The 23552-nt window shown below is 32.5% G+C and overlaps 1 long non-coding RNA gene across 2 annotated transcripts; it reads left to right on the top strand.

The window, feature by feature from the left end:
* The first annotated feature begins 382 nt into the window (after positions 1 to 382).
* On the top strand, positions 383 to 21639 carry LOC141570406 (uncharacterized). 2 transcript variants are annotated; one of them, XR_012494410.1, is made up of 4 exons: positions 383 to 473; positions 8826 to 8904; positions 11361 to 11539; positions 21563 to 21639. It is a non-coding gene; the product is annotated as an uncharacterized LOC141570406 (long non-coding RNA). The 2 variants fall into 2 exon arrangements; XR_012494411.1 differs by lacking the exon at positions 21563 to 21639 and adding an exon at positions 20703 to 20743.
* The last annotated feature ends 1913 nt before the right edge of the window (positions 21640 to 23552 follow it).

The raw sequence follows: 23552 nt of genomic DNA, 5'->3' as shown, positions 1-23552 counted from the left end.
GCTCATTAGTGCCTTACCTAGATCCCCTGGGAACTATTTTATTGGTTTAGTGTGCTTATTCCCAACTGCCACAGTAGAATTTTGCTGTAATGACTCACATCTGTAATCTTTTCCTAAAGTTTTGCTCTGAGGATACTGGAGTCCTCTTGCTTGGAGATGACTGGGAATTAAGTCTCGACCTCTCCACTGCCTTGAGGCAGCTTGTATGCATAGACTGACTGATGCTGTGTGTAAAAGTCCAATAACATTACTTCAAGGCAAGATATACTCCGTGGGATGATTTATGCTTCACCGCTCCTCTGTGGGATGAGGCTGGAGCTGAACTTCACCCCAATGACACTTTTGCTTAACTTCCTCCTCTTCCCTGTCCTCTTCCCTCACTCCCTTACAGGTTTCTTCTGAGAGCCCTCTTTTAATAAGCTACTTATCATGAATCCCATGTCAGCCTCCGCTTATAGAAAATCCAATCTAAGGTAACTATTAAACAAGTAATTTCAATTATATGCTTTGTGTGCTATGAATGGAGAAGAAGGGTGCAGAACAGGAAGCTCTGGGTACGTAGCTTAGGAGTCTTAGATTAGAGAGTAAGAGGTTACCTTTCTTGAGGAAAGAACATTTAAATTGAGACCTTACATCTTTTACCTGTCTTGTTTTAAAGTAGCATGACATGCATTTGTGAAGTGGGTGGCCATGGCTGAAGTCTGTAATCTTTGATCATGACCATCATAAAAATAACCATTCCGTATCATGACTGAACCCTTTCTCTCATTAACTTCAAACTGTAAAAACTGGTCACTGGATGGAAGTAAAACCAGCACACACAGTGACAAGTCACTTAGGCACATTACCTATCTCTGCTCATTAGGAACTGTCTTAGAAAACATCCATGAAACTGTACCAATGAGAACATCCTTCAACCTGCATGTGTGTTCACTTATACATGCAGTTCTCCACGTGTGTTGGTTTCATAGTTAACATACTTGTCTTGGTAATAAAAATTGGCCTGTAGAATTTGGGTAGTGACCAAAATGATACTACAATTTGTACAGTTCTATTATGAGCCTCTAGAGCTATTATGAACCTCTATTTCTGCTTAAATTTTGAATGAGTTAAAATTTGTATTGTGAAATAGAGAGGTAGGCTATTGATTCTCATTTATATAAGATACATCCTATTTAAGGCACTGATAAGCTTACGATGAACCAGTCAGTCACTAAGATCTTGGAGAAGAGAGTGTGTACAACTTGAAAGAAAGAAGCCATCTGCATGGCAGTTATGATGACAAGAAATAAGACAGTAAACAATTCTAATGTTTTTACTTGCTTACAGACTAGAAAGCACAATTATATGCAATTTTTAAATAGTTAATATCATGCTCCAAACACATTCAAATATTATTGATAAAAGGCAAATAATAATAAAAGCCAATGATTCCTATATTTCAATGTTTATAAGACACAGTAAATTTAGCAAACATGTCTAGCATGATTATATTTGAAATAATTCTATTTTAAGGTGTACAGTATGGTTTATCTATTGTAAGTCACATTTAATTTAAAATTCTCTTTCTGTCCATAAAGAAAAAGACCTAAAAGTATTAAAAGACTTATTGAGGACATCACAGGGACACTATGACCATTATAAAATTCATAAATCTATTTATGTTTTCAATAAATAGATTTATATATTCTTCATAAAGTAGAATATATGAGCAGTAGAATATATAACTTTTAAGAAAATAAATAAAACACTCCCAAAATCCTGAGATAATAAAATAAGCATCCAAATATATGATGTTTTTCAAGTCCCTTGGGAAAAGTTGTATTAATATTAATAGTTTCATCAGTATAATTATGTCATAATCTTTGGTTGATCTTCATTTTAGAGACTTTTGAATTCCATAAGTATGCCAGAGAAAATAATAGTCTATTATATGGCAGCATTTGAGAGAGTACTTATAAACATTTCCTTTTCTTTTGGACTTAACAGTGAATAAAATTGATATCATTGTTATTAAAAGCATTTCAAAAGTTAGAGAAAACATTTTCCAAACATTTACAAGATAAAGTAAGGGAAGGAAAATGTTTGCACTAAATAGTGGTTTAAATGCCATTGTAAGTGGAAACGGTGATAGATATTAAATATGAAGTTATTTTAGTAAAGCTTATTTTTTTCCTTCCTTTCTTTTATTATTATTTTTTAAATTAGTTCAGCTGAAAGCTCTGTTATACCTCTACAAATTGTAAAACTGAAGGGCTCTTGGGTCCACAGCTCCTGAAAGGGAATAAACTAACCTGATGTACTTCGCCCCACAGTAAATTAATTACTTAGGGCTTATGTGGTTTTATGCAGGACACAGTCATTCTGGAGATGGGAGTTGTTTATATGAAAAGGTATATTAAAGTCAGAATCTAGGCAAGAAAGTAGTGAGTGATATGTAAAACAGAAATGCTAAGCACAGTTAATTAACAACTTAAGAAATTTTAGAATGTAAGTTTAGGTTAAATGCTATAGAGATTTTGCTGGCACAACTGTATTCTTAATATTATCACATGTCACCTTCTGATTAGTAAATCAACTGATGCTTATTCATTGAGGACCTTCATACCCAAGAGACTAATACCTGACCAAGGGAATGTAGAGTAAAGCAGGCTTGTAATGTAGTTGTGAAATGGGACACAATAACATTAATGAATATAATGTTAAAATATAAGTGCATGATATTGTTACAAACAATAAGGTACTTAGTTTTATTGTGTGGTTAATTAGAGAATGAGACACCCTATAAATTTAAAATGTCATATATGATATTTGATATTTTCCAAATAACATAAATGTGTACCCATTACCAGCTTAAGAAATAAAATAGTAGCCGTACCTTTGAAGATTAGTTTGTTCTCTGATCATATTCCCTTCTTTCACTGAGATTATTGTTGTCTTAAAATTTGCACTTTAGTAGTCCCTCTCTTTTCTTTTACGAGTTTATCATATATATCCCTTTATTCCATCATATGAATATGTGACAAATTACCCATTCCCTTGTCTATAGCTATTTGGATTGTTTATGATTTTTACTACTTTGAAAAAAATTGTTGCTATTTACATTCAGTTTACATTTTTAGACTTTAGAATACATTTCTATGTGTATGTTCTTTAATTTTGTCATAAGGGCTTAATTTTTTTTTTAAGGGCTTAATTTTGTCTTAAGGAGATACATCCTCAGAATGAAGTTGAGAGGCTTCTTGCTTTTCCTGTTCTGTAGAAAAATTTGTGTAGGATTGAAATTACTGTCCTTTGAATGTTAGATAGAACTTCTCTATAAAACTATATGTGACTTTCTTTGTAGAAAAAGTTTGAATTACTAATTATTATTCCTTTTGTTTATAGAGTTCTTTAGATTCTGTTTCAGATCTAATTAGGTAACAGAATTTATTTAGAAATCTGTCTATTTTTGTGTATTTTCAAATATATTGACATAGTTATTCATCCATTTATTTAAAAATCTCTATTGCATCTGAGCTTATATTTTTTTATTCCTAATATTATTTGTTACCTTTTGTTTTATTCTTCTTGATTAGTCTTGCTAGAGGATTCTCAACATTATTAGTGAAGTCTTTTTATAGGAATAACTTTTGACTTTTTTATTTGATCTTCTCCATTGTCTTTATATTAATTTGTGATATTATCTTTATTAATTCCTTATTTCTGCTTTCCTTGGGTTTATTATGCCATTCTTTTACAAATTCTCTATGTTAGATGCTTAGTTTATTAATCTCAGCCAGATATATAGAGAGAGTAGTGTTAAAATCTTCCATGCTTTTTATGGACTTTTTAATCCTTTCATTAGTCATTCATTTTTGCTTTATGTATTTTAAAGCTATGTTTTAAGGTGCATACCATTTGGAATTATTATTCTCATTGTTGAATTAAAACATATTATCAATTATGTAGTTTCTCCCTATCTCTACTAATTATTTTTCCCTAAAGTTTATGTTGTCTGAAATTAAATGGTTATACAAGATCAGACAAGTTAAGTTCGCAAACTTGTTGCAGTGATGTTGTTAACCACTTTTGATATCAGAGGGATTATTCATTATGAATTTGTACCAACTGGACAAACAGTTAACCAAGTTTACTTTTTGGAAGTGCTTAAAAGGCGACGTGAAAAAGTTAGATGACCTGAACTTTTCGGCAACGATTCGTGGCTCTTGCATCACGACAATGCACCAGCTCACATTGCACTGTTTGTGAGGGAATTTTTAGCCAGTAAACAAATAACTGTATTAGAACACCCTCCCTACTCACCTGATCTAGCCCCCAATGATTTCTTTCTTTACCTGAAAATAAAGGAAATATTGAAAGGAAGACATTTTGATGACATTCAGGACATGGAGGATAATACGATGACAGCTCTGATGGCCATTCCAGAAAAAGAGTTCCAAATTTGAAGGTGGATTAGGTGCTGGAGTCAGTGCATAGCTTCCCAAGGGGACTATTTCAAAGGTGACCATAGTTATATTCAGCAATGAGGTATGTAGCACTTTTTATAGGATGCGTTTGTGAACATATTTGTCTGATCTTGTATGTTATTTATGGTTACTGGTTTTGGTTTTTGGTATATTATTTCCCCTTTCCTTTTTTCATTTTCTACCTTTCAGTACTAGTAGTTCTTATAAACAGCATATTGTGTGATTTTTAATTTATCCAATCTAGCTTTCAAATGAGAGTTCAGAATACTTTAACTCTAATCATCCTCTTTCATTTTACATAGTATTATTGTCGAGGATTTTTGCACTATTTTTATTGTTTTTAACCTCCTAAATTAGACATTATTTATGCCATCAACATTGTTTTAGATTTACCTATGTGTTCACCATTTTTTTCTAGCTTGATTTTTTTCTAATATTCCTTTAGTGAGGGTCTGGTTCTAGTAAACTCGGTTTTTGTTTATCTAAAAATGTTCTTCATTTCACTTTTTTTTGAAAGATAATTTCTTAGACTATGTAATTATTTTCTGATTTATTTTATCACTTAAATATAATATCCCACTGCTTTCATTGTTGCTGTTAGATTTCAATTTATCTCTGATGGGTAATTTTTTTTTCTTACTACTTTTACAATATTCTTTTTCTCTTTTGTACCATGTATTTGACTGATGAATCTACTTTTAGTTTCCCTGTTTGAGAATTATTGTCCTTCATGTGTCTAGAGTTTGTCTTTCTGGATGATTCTTATTTCCTTTTCAACATTCTATATATTCTCTTTTTCTAGTATTCTTTTCTTCCTAGAATTCTTTGATGAACTTTGAAATTCTCTTTCTTTTTTCCATGTCTCATAACTTTTCTCTCTAAATTAAATTTTCTCCATGCTGTATTCTCTGTAATTTCTTCACATCTATCTTACAATTGATTAATTTTCCAATGACCTGGATTTTATGGGCTTTTAAGTTTATCTATCTATCATCTATCTATCTAGCTAGCTAGCTAGCTATCATCTATCCAAGCATTTCAAAAAAGAAAAAAAAATGTAGACATGAGAGAAGAATGGTTCTAATTTCTTAACTTCACTTGGGGCCAACAAACCTGAAGTTCTAATTATCAGGTAACATAATAACATATTTATCTATCCATAGAGGATTCTTTTCCTCAGTTGTTTTCTGCTAAATCATTTAGATTTAATACTTTTCTCTGACTATTTTATTTCCATCCTTGATGTTAGTTGTTTTTTTTAATCCCTTTTTATGGGTTTACTGAAAATAAAGTTATACTCCTGATAACCTTTCATATAAACAAGAAAAGATTCATTACCCACATTACAAATAACTTAACTAAGGACACTATGCAAATAGGCCAAAGATAATGTTCCCAGTTCCTTGCTACTCCTCTTTTTTATATTTCTCTGTGATAGCCATCTTCAGGCAGGCTTTAGATTCAAGGGAGCAGTCAAGGAAGGTAATTGAATGCAAATGTTAGCCTACAGTTTGACCCTGGGAACATTCCAAATACTTTATTAGGTCTTTTTTTATAGTTTTGCCAAAACTGAAATGCTTCTACTGAAGATGGCCCCTACACACTAACTCATCATTCAATCTAGGCAGATGATTTGGTTGCTCTTCTAATTGTTGGTAAATAAGTAATAAATGGTGGAATTCAAGCAAAAGGGTATGTCTACTGTTCACTGCTATCATTCTTGTAAACTTGCCTGTCTGTCCATTAAGGAAGATGAAGGAAATATTTAGGAGTTGAAGTTATAGATGTATATAAATAAGTAGAGGATTTAGGTTAACAATACATTCCTATTCTTTATCTTTGACTGTAAAATTTTGCTAATATTTTTATTTGGAGTGAGAAACAGGGCAGCCTTCTCAGTTATAAAGGCTCTCTCTTTCCAAGGCTATGCCAATCGTGTTGGTCAAAATGACAAATGCTAATATTTGTGTTGGATATGCATATGCTTTGTAGGCTACTACATGGAAAAGGAACATGACTACCACACTGTAGAAATACCTCCTAACAAGGGCAAGAGAAACAAAAACCTCAGACTTTACCTGCCTAAACCACATCCTTCCATCTGAGATTTCCTAGGCGATCCTTCAACCTTTCCAATTTATTCTGCTATCACAGTTACTTGTCTAAAATGACCATTTGATTACCTCTCCCTCCTGCTTTGTGTTCTTTAACGTGTTCCCCTTACTTATTATATTTAAGTTTAAACCTCTTTGCCTTAAATACAAGCCTCTTCATGACAGGCTTCTTGTCGACCATATTTTGCCATTCCTTGACCCTTCCTCACCAGCAGTTCTTAGAAGAGTCAAAATTCCCCTGTATTTCTTAGACTTTGCACAAGGTTCTTATTGTGTGTAGTGCTCTTCTTATTACTACCGTTCCTCAGCCTTACTCCTATAGTCCTCCCATTTTTGTTTTCTCTATCTCTATAACTTATGATTGACCTGTGGGATATAATCTGTAAATCTTCAGTCTGCGCTAGATGGTTCTTCTATGAATTCTCTCATAGCATGTAGGGCACATCCTTATAATTTTCTACGTGCTTGACTGATTTTCTTTACTAATTTCTGTTTATTAGGTAAGGAGCTCATTGAAAGCAGAGGTTGTACTTTGGTCTGCTGTTTCTCCAGTGCCCAGCTTAGTGACAAACACAAAATTAGTGAAAAAAAAAAAAAAAGTTTGGCTTAATTACTAGGCTTAAATAAAAGCCTTATTAAATCATAAAATTATCCTTGAAAGCATCTGCTATAGAGATTCTATTCTCCTTCTAAGAAGAACAGCATTTCATGACTTAGCTAAATAGGAAAAGCAAAATCATTAGCCGACCTGAGTGTCAACACAGGAACAATCTTTTTAATCCCTCTTCCTAATTTATCTTCAGTTAGGGAAGCTTATACAAAGTTAATTTGCTGACCTATATCAAAACCTTTTCATTTAACAGTGGTGGAATTCAGAATAACTTATTATGTGTAAAATTTGGGGGCTTGATAACTGATTAAGATTGGAGAATATGGAAATTTATTATTTGCTCTGACTTCTTTCACAATTATTAAAATCATTCTATTAATTTCTGGTCTAGAAAAGCTGATATTAAAAATGAACAAAGATACATATCTTTTTAATTAAATAAAATGTGTACATTTTCATCTCTGGTTACCATATTTATGGACTATTTATATAATATACATAAGTAGATGTTGATCATCTGTCTTACAGATATTATGTCTTAACTGGAAACTTATAGAGGGTAATTCTAATAAATTCAGTTTACACAGTGCCTGGCTTAGCACCATAACCCATCTGTAATACATGTGTGTGTTTTTTTATAATGATGTTAAAATGTTCAGTTGCAAAGGTGGGCTGTGGTCACATAATCTTCCTATCCCCCGTTCAATGAATAATTCAAGTAGTAGCCTTCACACTCCTCATAAGATTGAAAAGATACATCTATTCCCAAGCCTTGTTTTCTATTATTGAGATGTAAGGAGCTACTGCAAATGTGAAGTCTCTGGGGTCTTGTTACAGGGGCCAGCTTTAAGTTTCCTTTGTGAACTCAAAAGAATATGCCAGGAGAAACTTCAGAAAAGAATCTCTAGTGAACAATCAGAAACAATTTCAGCGGCAGTGTCCATATAACATGAAAAGTGTATGTGTAGTCAGCTAAATAATTGTGTGTGTGTGTGGGGGGAGGGGTTGCAGTTCCTTCACTTATTTTGTGTTTTATGAACATGATCAAATACTGAAATCTCTTTATGGATGTTATTTGAAAATATATGATCTTGCACACAGAAATGTGGATGGTAGATTTTAAAATCACGTATTTTATGTATGAACATAGTATTGTGCTAAACATTAATTAGATGCTTATAAATAAATACTATGTGATAATCTCTAAAAACTATTTGTGAGTTTGTATATAGGGAGAAAAAGGAAATGTAAACTGAAATGCAAAGCTGTATGTGACTATCTGAATGAACTTGTAACAATTATCCATTGGACGAAAGCAAAGTAAACCATTCATTAGGTCCCTGAACTATGACCATTAAGACATAGTATCTATTGATCAAAGGAAGTTATGCTGGGAAGTAGCTATATTTATATTTATTGGAAAATGTTCTGCCTTGAATAAAAAATTTGCATCTGTGCATTAGCTGAACCTTTAAATTTCACTTCAAATTTGTAAAAATAAATATATCAAAATTATTTTTCTATGTTTCTGGAAGATGTTAAGTGTTTTACGAGAGAAAATAGTATTAAACCTTAATAACAAATTTCCCATAATCATAGACAAACAACTTATCGGGCTATTTTCCTCCTTAGGTGCTGATTTAATGAAGCCAACCATTTTCTACACTGCTAACTTTCCTATTTCAAGTGTTGCCTGGAAAGAAAGTCCTAGGTGAGTATTCTCAAAAATATGGCTTCATTTATAATTTTGAATAATATTTTCATAAGAAGTCTGATGACAAAGACAGTCCAAACAGGAAAAACAATAGAGAAGTTTATGACGTATAAAATGAATTCTTCAAAAGAATTTTGTTTCGAAATGCCAAGGGTTATAAGTCAAATATATGCAGCACATATTACTATTTATTACCTTGCATTGGCTGAAATCCATCTCTTCTGACAACCCTGGGTAAATCATGTTACATATTTCATAAAATATGAGTGCTGGCCCTTTTCTGAAGATGCCACTTAGTGTGTGAACTCACTGCCATTGGCTGCATCCCAGTAGCTGTAAGCTCCCTTAAGACCACTACTTCTCCAGAGTCCTGTGGCAGTTGAATCAGAGAAGAAAAGGTATTTATAGAAAACATATGCAAAAGGTTCATAGCTCGTCCAGTTTTTAGTGCACAGACTGACAGCTAAATACAAATTGAGAAATGTAAGTTTCACTTCGAGCAAATTTACTGGGTGAGAACCTCATTTTTTTTTCTTTTCATTTGAATATGTTCACTGCTTCTCAGAATATGCAACTTTACAGTGAGCATATTTTTTATTCTTGAAGGCTCATTATTTTACATTGAGGTTACTGAACCTAGACCACGTAGAGCAGATTACCCAGCATAATATTAATCAAAATATACATGGCAAATCGGATTCCAAACAGTGCCAAATAGACATCTGCTTTTAACACAGAATAAAAAAGTACATTTTGCTCCTTTATTAAAAGGTATTATGGGCAATTTATTTTTAAGCCATCTCTCTAACACTATTAACTAGCATATAATTTAATATATATTCCCAAGCAACTTGACTTTTACTGTTTCCTTCAAAACATTAATTTGTAAAAGCAAGTTGATATAAAAGATGCCTTTGACCCTGAGAAAAGATTCAAATCATTAAGAATGAATTAAATGATCTTTTATACACATGTAACAGTCACTTTGGGGCTTGCAAAATAAGATGTTTTCTGTTGTCACCTATGATATTTTGTTTCATAGGGAAAAACAGAGCCAATGCCATTTCTAATGGTATAATTTATATCCTCTGAGTAAACCATATCAGTTTTAAGTTTTGCTTAAATTTGAACAGAGTTGTCAGATGCCTATTTTTTTTAATTAAAATTTATTGGGATGACAATGGTTAGTAAAGTATTTTTAAACAAATGAAAGGTGTTCTTCCCAGTTTTTAGAAAAATGAATTCTGTTATGTCTATTTAGGAAATTTTGAACAGGTTAGTATGTACTAGATTTTGTGGGATTTTTTTTTTTCTTTTAAATAAAGAAAAGCAAACCAATTCACTTCCATTAAAATGTAGCCACTTTTATACTAACTAGGCAATCGAGATAAGGATAGGAAAATTAAAAAGACATATATCTAGGCTAAGGCTAAGAAGTTAAAAGAAAACTAAAAATTATGACATGTTTAATTGGGTGAAAATTTAGAATTGTAAATGGCAAAACTTAAATTATCAAAGTAATACAAGAATACATGCTCTTTTTAAAGCAATGAAAATGTTTTAGAATAATAGTACTAAATACAACAATAAAAACAAATAGTACTAAATACAACAACAAAAAAATAGTACTAAATTAGCAACAAAAACAATAAATCTTTGATGTCACCCACTTACCCCATCCTCCTGAAATAAGATTCCACTATTCTGTATTGTTTAGATAACTAAACAATTTGGGAGAGTATTCTTCAAGGCCTTTTTCTATATATTTACATAACTATATCTTTATCTATAGCTGTATATAGTATGTGTGTGTGTGCATATGACGTAAAGAAAGTATACATTGTGTGTGTGTGTGTATTCCACATATAATTTGTTTTATTTTTACTAGAAATAAAATAGACATCAATACTTTGATATAGATGTCTTTTATTTTCCTACTTTTAAATACTATTTTTGAGTGTGGATGACACTAAGTATTTTAAAACATTTCCTTACTGATAGACATTTGGATTATTTAAAATTCTTGTTTACAATCTAAAGAAATCCTTGTATCTGTGAGACAGTTTTCTAAGTAACTGATTGGTATTATAGATATTGCAAAAATTATCTCTATCAGGTTTGTACTAGTTTGTATCCCTCCCCGCAGCACTTGGTAAGATTATTACTTCTTTCCCATCCTCATCAAAACTTTACATTATCAACATTTATTGTTTGTTAAGTTTTTGGTAAAATGTTTCATTATTTTAACATGCATTCCATTATTACTGACGAAGTTGAGCATTTTTACATGTTTATTGTACACATACACATAATCTCACATAGTTTATAATTTTAAATCCAAAAAGAAACTATTCATCCTGGTAAATTCTATTTTCTTTATTTTGCAAAAGAGAAAACGTGATTCAGAAGTGTTACGTGACTTGCCTGAGCGCCCCTCCCCCCCCCACTAACAGGTGCTAGAGTTGGGAGATCCAAACTGCCCTACTGGTTCCAAAGCTGGAGCTTCTTGTACTGCCCACTGCAATCTGCATCCTCTGCTCATGGCGGCCTGAGAGCTGAAAGAAGAAGGCAAACACTGCTTTGTTTGACCTCAGCAAGGAACGTGCAATAGGGCCACGCAAATTTTTCACAGGTTTGTGCATGTCCATGAATGACTGATTTTTGATTTTGAGCTTCCAGATAAATTCCAGGGAATGAGAGAATTCTCAAATATAGAATTGTGAATAATGAGGATTGACTGTATACACACTTACACGATCTACATGTAATGTTGTTGTCATGCAGCTGCCTGCCTACTAGTCCCCTCGTACCTACCCCTAAAAAGAAAGAAGAGTCTGTGAGACTATTCCTTTCAGGGACATTGCTTCACGTTTATGCCATCTCCTTGTTTGGCCCCAAAAGATGGCTGGCTAGCCAATGACCGGTAAGATTCCTCAACAAAGAAAAAATCTAAGACAGGCACAGTTGTGTGGGGACCACCAGGAGAACTCATGAGGTTGATAGAGGTGGGCACAGCCCCCCATTTTCCCCCGTCTAAGGAGAGCTTCTGCCTCTGTGGCTACATTCCTTCCCACTACCTGCTTGGGAAGTGGTTCCAGATGTGATAACATCAGTTCTCCATCTCAGTAAGGTTTCAACATAAAGGTTTTGTCCCCTAGGAAGGTACAGACAATAATTATTTATACATCACGGGACTTTCAACAGGCAAGGGTGATTGGTTTGAACCAGTTTTCTGGTATGGTGTATGAGACTCACAGACCCTAGTAAAAACAATGCTGCTTCCTTGTATGTGCATCAATAAAAGCCACAAGGTGGACTGATTCGGGGCTCTCAGTCCTTTGAGGCTCTGAAACCCTTGGCCCCTGTTTCAAAACTTTCTTGATTTCTGTTTCTTTCTTAACCCTTCGCCGCCCCTTCTTGTTCTCTCACTGCCCATGTTGCGCTGGCCGCGACAATGTACGTACATACGTACGTACATATAGTATAGAAATTGCTTTCTATGCAGTTTTCTTTTCCTTATTTTTTGTAAAATAAATTTCTATATTATGCATATTCCCCTTTCTTTATTACATATTTTCCAAACATTTTATCACAGGTTGGCCCTCCTGTCTTAAGTCTGTTAATAGTATATTTAATCATAAAGGAGATTTGAATATCTATGCAGTCAAATAAATCAATCTTTCTATTATGTCTTTTGGTTTTTGGTCTTATTTAGAAAGGATGTCTTCACTACTAAAAAACAAAAACAAACAAACAAAAAAACATAATCTTCTTTTATAAAAAACAAAACAAAAAACTTTTAGCACTTTAATTCACCTTTCAAGAGGAAACTCATTTACCCTGAACCCTGAAGATATTGTTTGATTTATCTATCATTTTCCCTGATTTCAAATGTTCCCTTTATCCCTACATATATATCCTTTGTTTTTGAACTCTTTATTTTCTTCCATTGATCTGTGTCTATTTCTTTTTTTCTTTTTTTTGTTTTTTTTTTTATTACTTTTAGGTACACAAGACAAACTAATACTTAGACGTTTATGATTTATATCCCTCACACTGTGTGAACCCCCCTCCCCCATCCACTATCCCTCTGACATCACACTGAGCCATTACATTTCCACTGTCTCTATTCCTAATGCTGTACTCCGCTTCTTGTAAGTATATACATATACATATATATATATGTATATGTATATATGTGTGTGTGTGTGTGTGTGTGTGTGTGTGTGTGTGTATATATACATATATATATATATATATAAAATTATAGTTGGCATTGATTGTTCAGCTTCAGGTGTACAATGCAGTGATCAGGCATTTACGTCATCCCTGAGGTGGTCTCCCAAATGGGACATGTGTCCATCGGATACCCTACAAAATCTTTACAACATTATTGATTACATTCCCCAAATTAATTTTCAAAACCCTGTGGCCATCTTGTGGTTACTGACTGTTTTCTAATCCCCTCACCTTCTCCCCATCCCCACCCCTCTCTTCCATCTAGCAACCCTCAGTTTTTCCTCTGTCTCCAAAACTGTTTCTGATTAGTTCATTCACTTATTCTTTTCTTTAGATTCCACATATAAGTGAGATCATATGGTATTTGTCTTTCTCTGTCTGACTTATTTCACTTAACATGATGTTCTCTAGGTCCATCCATGTTGTTGCAAATGGTAAGATTTCTTTCTTCTTTATGGCTATGTAATACTCCATTGTATAAATGTACCACAGTTTCTTAATCCAGTCATCTACCGATGGGCATTTCGGTTGTTTCCATGTCTTGGCTATTGTGCATAGTGCTTCAATAAACATAGGAGTACATAAAGATTTTTGAATTAGAGTTTTGGATTTCTCTGGATAGATACCTAGGAGTGGAATTGCTGGATCATAAGGTAGTTCCATTTTCAGATTTTTGAGATACCTCCATACTGTTTGATCTGTGTCTATTTCTAAATTAAGAGACATCCCATTTTAATGGTTGTACTTTTACAATACAAGATAGGGAAAAATTTTTTTTTCCTCATTGCCGTTCTTCATAAAAATTGTTATAATAATTCATTTTCTAAAGGGAATTTAACATGAGCTTTTTAAATGCCATAAATGGTTTTGTTGTATTTGTATTGAAATCTATATTAGTCATCTATTGCTATATAACAAATTACTCCAATATTTAACAGCTACATTACTAACTTTATTCAATTAAAACAATTATCAGAGTATGTGTGGGTCAGGAGTCCTGGCATGGCTTTGCCGGTTACCTCTGCCACAGGACTTTCATAAACCTGCAGTCAGGATGTCAGCTGGGGGGCTGCAGTCATATCAAGGCTAGACTAGCGGGGAATCAGCTTTCAGGGTGGTGTCAGGATTCAGTTCCTCATAGTCTGTTGGATTGAGGACTTTATTTTCTTTCAGCTGTTGGCAAAAGGCTACCCTCAGTTTCTTGCCCCATGGGCTTTTCTATATGTCAGCTTACAATATGGCTGGTGACTTCCCTCAGAACCAGGCACAGAGTGAGAGAGAGGGTGAAAGACAGAAAGCAGAGTCATTTTATAACCTAATTTCAGAAATGAAAGCTCACTTTTGCCATATTCTATTGATTAGAAGTGAATAACTAAGTCTAGCCCACAGTCAAGAGGAGGGCAAAATGCAAGGGCCTAAATATCAGGAGGTGGGTGTCATCAGGGTATTAGAGGTTGCAAGCCACAGTGCACAGAATAGCTGGGGCCAGCTTTGCAATATTGAGTCTTCTTATCAAAGAATATGGTAGGTTTCCTTAATTGAATAGTTCTTTTTTTACATGCTTTAATTATTTTGTGATTTTGAATAGGATTTTATCAATTTCCAATTAGACTTGATATTGCTATTATACATATGTCTCTCTCTGAAATATATATCTTATAAATTTCAATTTTTAATTTTACTTTTTGAATTTCTTCTTTTAGCATCGTTGTCTGCAAATAACAGTTTAAATTTATGCCTTTTAAATATTGACCCTTCTTAAGTATTTTTATTATTTAGTTGTATATTGTCTAGAACAGTTAGAATAGTACCTTACAGTAGTAATGGCAACAAGCATCTTGTGTTGTTTTGAATTTCATCACCTGTTTTCTATAGTTAGCAAATTGTGATGCTTTTTCTCTTGATCTGGTAATGTAGTATATTGCACTGGTTCCCTAATGTTGAAACCATTTTTACATCTCTTAGGTAAACTACCAGTGTGATATTATTTTATTTAGGATTTTTATATTAATATTCAAATATAAGATTGATTTATGTTTCCTTTATTCTTTCTTCATAACGTTTTTTTTTTTTAATTTTTATAAGAGTTTATTTGAGCTAAACTGATGACTTACGTTGAGGAGCAAGATCTCAAATGCTCTTTCTTCATAAAGTTTTAATATAGCTATGACACTCTGATAGAATGCTTTGGGGACTATAATTTTTAAAATAATTGTATAATCTCCATAGTAGAGAAATAATTGTGGTGTCATGTAATGATTGACATGCAGTATTATGTGAAATTAACATACATCATTAAGGTGAAATTCTAAGGATATAAAAATAAATATAACTCTGATTAAGGTCTTTACTGTTCATTGTTCACATGTATGAGGGAGCAGAAAGAGTATATATTTAAGAGACCCAATTTTAACTGGAACCCTAAAGAATAATTCAAGAAGTGCATTCTATAAAATAGTATTTTTTAGAGATTGGAAAATAATATATTTAGGGTGTGAGAATTTTACTTTCTGCCAAACAAACAAACAAACAAACAAACATTTTTTTGGAGAAATCTACTATTTATTTCCTTGCTGTAGATGGTTTTTGTTTTACGTAAAAAGTCTAACAGAAATATCTATTACCTCATTTAAAAATTAATAGACTATATTTGAAACAGTTTTAGGTTTACATAAGAACTTAGTGGAAAGTACAGAGTTTCCATATACCCTCATTCTCCACACTCTCGGTCTAGATTGCCCCATTATTATTTTGCATTAGTGTGGAACTTTTGTATTACCTTATTTTAAATAACCTTAAACATAATTATTGTCATTCCACCTGTGCTTTGCTACTATATTTTTTTTTATGGAAAATACTTGCATTTTATGGGATTATAACATTCAGGAAAAACACAAAGGAGTGTATATTTTAAAAAGAAAATAGGTTCATAATCTGTTCACAATATAGTACTTGATTAAAAAGAATAAACATTTTATCTGAACTATTTAGCTGGTAAAGCCTTTATAAGAAAACTTTTCTTTAAAATATTTGAAAAATATTTTAACATTTGAATTTTATTATTTATCTATATTTTGGATTATATCATTTTCCATTATTACTTCTTCCTCTTCTGTATTTCTTTTTGCACACTATAAAAAGAGATTAAAAATAATTTTTTTAAAAAAATTGCAAGAAGTGAAAACTAAATTAAAGGTAAAATAAATAAATAATTAATATGGTAAAACTGAGAAACATAACACTGGAATGGTTTGATCTCTAGTTGCTAATGACTTAGGTGAGCATGTTCTGTAATCCATGTGATCTTTGAATAAGCCATGCTGATAATTTTCTCACAGAAGTTTATGAAAATCTCTTCCAGAATGGTGGGATAAGGACCTCCAATAATCTGCTCCTCCAAAAAATCAAAGAAAACACTGGGAAAATGGTTAAAATCAACTTTTTCATAATTCTGTAAATTAAATGCTGGTAAATATTTGAGACATGTTTATTCAAATAAAACAAAACAAAAAATAAAACAGAAAAACCAACCAGCTAAATTACTGTTAGCTTTATAGGTGCACTACTCCATGTCCCTTTCCACTATCCACAGTAGCCTTGAAAACCAACAGCCTCAAAACTATAATGTCTGAAAACCAGCAGCCTGTTCACCACATAAGGAGGCAGAATGTTTGGAGCTCCCCAAAAATCTTATCCCCAGAGATTTTTCACTATTTGATCTGTCTGTCAGTTTGATGAAAAGTTCCATCCTCAGGACTTAGAGTTCCCTTTGTGTGTACCCAAGGCATTTATTTTTAAAAAAAAAAGAAAAAGAAAAAAAAGCAATGACAATTGTTTAACATCACTGCTCCTTGATGCTGCAATACCAGTTAGGCCCAAGAAACAACTGATCAAAAATCCCACCAAGAATATGGAAGAATGAGATGTCCACAAAGAGCTTTGTAAAGGTCTTACATATTTTGGGAATTTAGAAAGTCACTAACATGTATGAGTATATGTGTATGTCCAGGGAAGAATGACAAGATGCCAATCTCTTACCTCTCGCTTATCTAGAGGCTCTGTGCCAGCAGAAGTGAAGGCTAAGGTGGAGTTGTAATTTTCCTGCCGGAGGGTTGAAAGTGTGCCCCAAATTTATAAAGATCCCCTTGGAAGATGGTGGAAGACTGATGAGTTCATGAAATTTAACAAAATCTTTGTCCAACAATTAGTTGACTACAGAGCTAACCAAACAAAGATTTCACTGACCACACATGATAGAGTACACAGAATTTGCAGAATTAGTCCATAGTAGTCACTGAGCAAACAAACAACAATAACAGCAAACCCTGGGAGGTAGGCATCTAATATCCAGAGTTGCCACATTATATTATTTAAAATGTCTAGTTTTCAACAGAGAAAGTACAAGATGTGCAAAGAAACATAATTATGGCCTATGCACATGGAAAAAAGTAGTCAATAGAAACTGTTCCTGAGTAAGCCCAGATATTGAATTTTAGAAAGATGTTAACATATTATAGATAATGTTAAAAGAACTAGAGGAAATAATATCTTAAAAAATTAAAGGAAAGTCTGAGAATGATGTATCAACAAATAGAGAATATCAATAAGGAAACAAATTATATAATAAAAAACTCAATGGAAATTTTGAAGTTGAGAAATACAATACCTAAAATGAAAAATCTAATAGAGGGACTTAGGAATTAATTTTAGTTGGCAGAAAAATGAGTGAACTTGAAAATAGATCAATTGAGATTATTGAGTCTGAAACAAAGGAGAAGAAGGAGAAGAAGAATCTCAGAGACATGTAGGCATATAATGGGAGTTCCAGAAGCAAATGAAAGGAACAGAAAGAGTATTTGAAGAGATAGGGATGAAGAAATCCTCAAATTTGATGAAAATCTTTAATTAATATAGCCAAAAAGTGCAAAGACCTCCAAATAGGATAAACACAGTGATTCACACCTAAACACATCCTAATCAAACTGTTGAAACTAAAGAAAAAGAGAGGAGCTTGAAAGCAGAAAGAGAAAAATGATCCATCACTTGGGATTATCCTTAATAAGATTAACATTTGGTATCTCATCAGAAACCATGGAGGCTCAAAGGCAGTGGAATGACCTGTTTAACATGTTGAAAGAAAAAAGTGGTTAACCAGGAATTCTATATCCAGCAAAACAAGCTTTAAGTAAATAAAGGAGAAATTAAATCATTCCCATAAACAAAGCTAAGAATATTAGTCATTAAAAGAACTGCCCTACAAGAAATACTAAGGGTGTCATTTAAGATGAAATGAAACAAAACTAAGCACTTAACTTGATTTGAACACACACATACACACACACACACACACACACACACACACACAATAATAAAGAGCATGAGTAAAGGTAAATAGGTAGATAAATACAAAAGATGATATAGATGTACTTTGTGACTCTTTTCTTTTTCTCACTGATTAAAAGATAACCTCTTAAAGCAATAATTTTAAAACGGTATTCATTATTTTACATATCCTATATCCCTGGAATTTCCATATGAATTTTAGCATTAGATTGTAAATTCTGCAGAAAAGCTAACTGGGATTTTTATGTGACTTGCTCTAAATCTGTAGATAAATTTGGAAAGTATTCCCATCTTAACCATATTAAGTCTTTTTGATTTAGGATCATGAAATGTCTTTCTATTTATTTAGGTTTCTAATTGCTCTCAATAATGTTTTTTAGTTTTCAGAGCACAAGTTTTATACCTCTTTTGTTAATTTTTTCCCTATGTATTTTATTCCTTTTATGCTATTATAAATGAATTATATTCTTAATTTCCTTTTCTATTGTTCAATGCTACAACTGATTCAGAACAGTTTTATAGTACTACATTTATTCACTGGTTAGATAGCCTGGATAATAAGTTGACTTTAGTAATGGGAAAATAGATATGCTCAAATTCTTTTATTTATCATTAATAATGATGCTACAATTAGAAATATTTTGGCCAAGCCATAAACACGATATAGTTGAGAACTGAAAATACTGCTTTTTGGGAGAGGAGGTATAAGATAGATAATTATGTCAAAGTTTCAGTGATGAAATACAATTTTGCAAGGGTTGATACAGACTTTACCAAATGACCTCATGGTTTTGAAGACAAAGATATTTGTAGAAATTCAACTTAGATTCTTGGAAAATGCAGTTACTCCTTGACAGAATTCTATAAGTATATTGTGAAATGAACTATGAAAACTGATATCATTTGCTAAAGTATATTTATGTGAATTTTGGTTTTAAAACCTTGCTACCATCAAAATAAAAAATCTGAAATCATTTATTAGCTAAATAAATTAATGTGCCATACATAATTGTAGCTTCTCACTTAAGCTAAACAACAACAGCTGTCTATTAAAATTAACTTTTATGTGGAAATAAAGTTTATATTTGATTTTATTTGTGCAATTTGCTGAAATTGTTTTTCAGAAAGTGAGTGTTATTTTGCATGAAAAATTAGAATGAGAAGACTGTCATTTTGTCAACAGTGTCTTTATGGCTTATGTGGATAAAATCAAATTACCAAGCATACAAATTTAAATATATGCACATTTTGTGTGTATGTATTCATGTGTCTATCATCAGCTTCTAAAAAGGTCTCAAATATCTAATAAATTAGAAACCACTGAATATATATATATATATATATATATATATATATATATATATATAATCAGTTGGTTCAGTTAACTCAGTATAGGCTCCGTGAATTAGTACTTTCATTTTGAAATTACTGAATTGTATTCTTTCTTTCCTGTTCTATATTCAGGTGCTTGCCCAAAATACACATTCAGATAGTTAATAGAATTTCCAACTTCAAATTCCCAATGTTGACCTCTTGAATTGCTCTCACTAAAAGTGTTCTTCCTAGTTTTCCCATCTCAGTTAATGGCAACTTCTTCCTTTTAGTTGCTCAGGTGACAAACCTTATAGTCATTCCTGACTCCTTTTTTTTCTTCCTCATGTCCCACATCCAGTCTACCAGAAAATTGTTAGTTTCTTTACATTTATTGTCTATTTAGTGCTAATAAATCTATGAAATAGGTATTATTATTATTCCTATTTTCAGATAAATAGACTAGGAGATACTAATAATCATCATAGTAAACCCTTACTAGTGCTTACTATATACCAGGCAGTTTTCAACCTACTTTACTTATATAAACCTAAATAATCATCCCAATAACCATATCTGGTAGGTCTAATTATTATATTCATTTTACATGTGGGAACATGAGTCACAAATGGTTAATTAAGTGTTTTGCCTACCTCATAATTAGTAAGTGTAGGAGCCAACTTTGAAACCCAAACATGGCGCACTGAAAAACAGCAAGCTCTTTGCAACAGGAAGAGGAAAGTTTTAAGAAAACTAAAATGAAGTACTGCATGATTACTAAATACTAGACATACACAATTTCACTTTTCCTTCCTTACCAATATCCAGCAAGCATTTACCTAGTAACCAATGGGACAAGCATTAATGCACCAAGATGATTACAATGTTTTTCTTGCCTATAGGAAGATGATAACCACATTGAAGAGGAGGAAATAAGTGAAAGATGAAACAATAAAGGTATTTTCATCATTAAATATATGACATATATGGGGATGGAGATATTTCTCTTTCTCTATATATATCTATGTCTGTCTATCTATCTATCTATCTATCTATCTATCTATCTATCTATCTATCTATCTATCTATCTATAGAGGGAGAGAGATTGCAATAACCACTTGTGAGATTCAAATCACTGTTTGTAAAATACAAGTAATCAAAGTATACATATATTCATATAAGGAAGACTGTATTCTATTTTTACCTTTCTGCTACGCTACTCTCTGGGAGACTTGTACATTTAAGTTGATAAAAGACAGAGGTTCTTCATGGTGCCTTGCTTACTCAAAGTGCTCAGCCTTTAGAAATGTCCTACCTCTTTTCCAATAAAAAATACAAATATTGCATCTACATTATATGACAGGAAATGAAATGAGAGACAAAATCTGGAAGATGGCTTTGGAACTAAACAAAATGTTACCGTAGATTTATCATTATTGGGGGAGTATATGAGTACTTTGCATTTTTCTTACAGAGCATTTGTCAGACAAAATCCAGCTTGTAAACTGTGTAACTGTGACAGTATTATTTGAGATATTAAATATATTAAATGCAGTAGAGTATTTAACCAGAGTTCTTCCTCTTTTTTTTCCCTTCAACAAATCACATGCAGAGAAAAAATAACAATTGACACCGGTTTTGAAGTGTGGGTCTTAAATATTTACAGATGTAAAAAGCAGTATTTTCAGTTCTCAACTAGATCATGTTTATGGCTTCCTAGATTATGTAATTTATTGATGTCTACCCCTTTTTGTTTCTCTAGCTATCAAGCATGCAGTAGAGAAAATAAGAGAAATTGTTCAAGAACTCTATCCTTTGGAAGCAAGTAAATTTTAGCAGTAAGTAAATATTGCTACTTGAATACTTCCCTTCAAATGGACAGTATTCTCACAGAGATGTGAGACAGTATACTAGAATAAAGTAGACATGTTTTCTATGTAAATTACAAAGATGGAAAACAGTTTACTTTATGGCACTAAAGTTACAGGTCAAAGTCAAAAGTTTATTGCCAGTTCAAAGGAAATTCTCTTTTCAATGACATATGGCATGACCTTCAACTTCTAGTAGTTGTAGAATGGTTAAGATCGACTATTCCTACATTCAGAAAGTCCAAATGATGTACATGATAAATGGTAGAGTCTATGGTAACTGATTTCTGGGACAAACACAGTAAAATATTGCACTGTGAGCTGAAAGGTTACTGACCTTGTGATATTATGTTTGACACTAATCATTATTTCCCAATTGAGCTATTTGAAAGGATAGTCAATATTTTGTTTGTTAGACTTCTCCTTCTAGTTTATATGAATTGGATGGATGCTGTTCCCTCCCTGCATCCCATCAAATAGATTATAGCTCTTGGGATTTTATCAACTAAGGACAAGTTTTAATGAAGAACAGGGTATTTTTCTTTTCTCTCTGCTCAGTTTTTCTTTTAGCTTCTGTTTTAATCAGAATTTTTTCAACTTAGTCAATGGAAAAAATGTAAACTTTTGTGTAGAATTAAAATTTCAATGTTAGTAATTTACTTCACTATCTAGAAAGAAAAATAAACATTGAACATCCATCCTTTATATACTGTACTGATTATTTTCTTTTAAAAAATGCATCAATAGACACTGATATAGAAATGCCTACATGCCTATCTTTAAATGTGCTCTGTTTCTGGGTTCTGTAGCCCTGCTAATGGATTTTTTTTTCTTTTCCTAGTTTACATATTCTCACCTAGTGTCCCTTTCCACAGCAATCTTCCAGTAGTCCAACTGCCAATAATACTGCTATCCAGAGATTCTTCTCATAGCACACTGGATTAAGGTTATTGTCCTGTCCTGTTTCACTATATGGACCATTCCTTATAGCACTTGTCTATTTTGTGTTAAAAGCTTAATGGATATGCATTTATCTACCGCTTTTTGTGTAAACCATGGTCTAAACTTCTCTGCACTAGAAATGCATTAGAGGTTATCATTTTATGTTATTTTAGGCAATCAGAGATACGAAGAGGAAGAAGTAGGTGCTACATAAATTAATTATTTTGATTTCTGAATACTCTGAAATGCAGGAGTTGTGAAAGAGTCATTTCAGAACCTATACTACTGCCTTACTTAGCTCCTCATTTCATCCCATCCATGGTTGTCATAGTTTATGCAACATGGGCTACAGCAGGAAACTTGAGCCACTCAGAGAACTTCTATAACCTATGAAAAATGGGCTCACCCTGGGCCCACTAATCTTGGGGCCCACAGATGGAATCCTAGAAGCTGTAGTAGCATAAAAACCTCCGTTATATCTTTCATTATGCAAAGTTTGTCTTTAGGCATTTTTATTGTTATTCTTTCTTTTCTTGTCATTATTTCTATTTCCATGTTGGTTACCACTACTTTGCCTATTACTGTTTATTAATATTTCTATTACCCTGGAATTAACCTTACTGTCCCCCTATCTTTGAAGCAACAACAAAAAAAGATTTTCCTATTTGAAAACCAGTACTGAGATGGCCCTATAATAAACTATTAAAGAATTCAGAATGTAGGAGCACATATCATGAGAACCTTTTCCAGCTAACTTCGGCCTGACAGCCACAAGAAATTGTCAGAGTGATGTGTAGCGTATTGATGAGAATATAATATAAGCCAGGCTGAATTGAAGGATTTTTTTTGTTGTTTTGTTGTTGTTGTTGTTGTTGTTTTTGGTTTGGTTTGGTTTTTAAAGTACACAAGAACGCAATTCAAAATGCCTGTCTACTTTATTAA

This window comes from Rhinolophus sinicus, linkage group LG03 (genome assembly GCF_036562045.2).
Source record: "Rhinolophus sinicus isolate RSC01 linkage group LG03, ASM3656204v1, whole genome shotgun sequence".
Lineage (NCBI taxonomy): Eukaryota > Metazoa > Chordata > Mammalia > Chiroptera > Rhinolophidae > Rhinolophus > Rhinolophus sinicus.
The sequence above is the reverse complement of the archived record's forward strand: the minus strand, read 5'-3'. Positions and strand labels throughout refer to the sequence as shown.